Below are 1,562 nucleotides of genomic sequence, written 5' to 3'. Positions count from 1 at the left end.
ATTTCCACTTTAAAGATAAGGAAAGTGAACTCAGAGATGTAAAATAATCTGCTAGTGAGTAGAAAGCCAGACTAGAACTCCAGATTCTGTGCAATTTCCACTATCCCATAACGTGTACTGTGTTCTCTGTCAGCAGAATGGAGGTCCTATCATGGAAATCTCACATTTCACTAGGTGGAATTTTTTTTTGTTACACCTTGCTTAACATGACAAAGTGGAAGACAAATAACTTTCTATATAAAGAATTAACCAGACTTGTGCTCGCTTCGGCAGTACATATACAAAAATTGGAACGATACAGAAAAGATTTGCTCAAGGATGACACACAAATTCATGAAGCATTCCATATTTTTAGGTCCTACTGTATAGCACAGGGAACTCTACCCGATACTCTGTAATGACCTATATGGGAAAAGAATCTAAAAAAGAGTTGATACAGTAAGTTCCCTACACATGAACCTTCAAGTTACAAACTTTCAAAGACGCAAACGTGTGTTCGCACATACAGTCACGTAAGTTAGTTCACGTGTCTGGTGTACATTGTCACGTGCGTGCATCCTCTACAAGTGGTTGTGCTTTTGTGTACTTTACTGTCCAGTACTGTATAGAGTATAGTAGTACAGGACCTTTATTTCAAGCCCAGTGTGTCCGGAAGCAAGTGTAAAAGCAGCGGTGATATAGCTGGTTCTTCTAGGAAGCGCCAAGTGACAATGACGGAAACAAAAAGTGAAAATAATTGAGACAGTGGAGTGACAAGAGGAAGAAGAAGTAACTGAAGGATTGAAGAGATTCACGATGCAGGAAATGGCAAGAGGATTTTCTTTATTTGAAGAGGCACTGTTAGTTTGAGGCACAGGACCCAAACGTAGAAGAGCACACGAAGGTTGCAGCAGCCCTTCAGAATGCAAACCAGTGCTACCATGTCATCTATGACGAGAAAAAAAAGCTACTACCCAGACATCACTGGATCATTTTTTTCAAGAGGGTTGATAGAATTGAATCCAGCAAGGAACCAGAACCTGTGCCATCAACATCAGGCATGAGTGAAATTGCAGGCTGCTCTCCGTCTCCTATTGCTGTCGATCCTTCAGCTCTACCATCTCCCACCTCCTCTCCCTCCTCCTCCCTCCTCCTCTCCCTCCTCCTCAGTAACTCTTCTTGCCTGTTCACTCAGTGCCAGTCCCTGTATGCCAGCGGTTTTACGTACTACTGTACTTTTCAAGGTATTGTACTATAAGATTAAAAATGTTTTCTTTTTGTGTTTGTTTTTTTATGTATTATTTGTGTGAAAAGTATTATAAACCGGGCTTCCCTGGTGGCGCAGCGGTTGAGAGTCCGCCTGCCGATGCAGGGGATACGGGTTCGTGCCCCGGTCCGGGAAGATCCCACATGCCGCGGAGCGGCTGGGCTCGTGAGCCATGGCCGCTGAGCCTGCGCGTCCGGAGCCTGTGCTCCACAACGGGAGAGGCCACAACAGTGAGAGGTCCGCATACCGCAAAAAAAAAAAAAAAAAAATTATTATAAACCTATTACAATACAGTACTATATAGCCGATTGTGTTA

General features: G+C 43.4%; 1 pseudogene; it reads left to right on the top strand.

Annotated features, from left to right (window-relative positions):
• The first annotated feature begins 257 nt into the window (after positions 1-257).
• On the top strand, positions 258-353 carry LOC115803944 (U6 spliceosomal RNA; annotated as a pseudogene).
• The last annotated feature ends 1,209 nt before the right edge of the window (positions 354-1,562 follow it).

The sequence above is a fragment of the Delphinapterus leucas genome, chromosome 2 (genome assembly GCF_059928025.1).
Source record: "Delphinapterus leucas isolate spDelLeu-1000000601 "Yukka" chromosome 2, BTC_Dleu_Yukka2, whole genome shotgun sequence".
In the NCBI taxonomy this organism is placed as follows: domain Eukaryota; kingdom Metazoa; phylum Chordata; class Mammalia; order Artiodactyla; family Monodontidae; genus Delphinapterus; species Delphinapterus leucas.
This window is presented reverse-complemented; position numbering and strand designations above follow the sequence as displayed.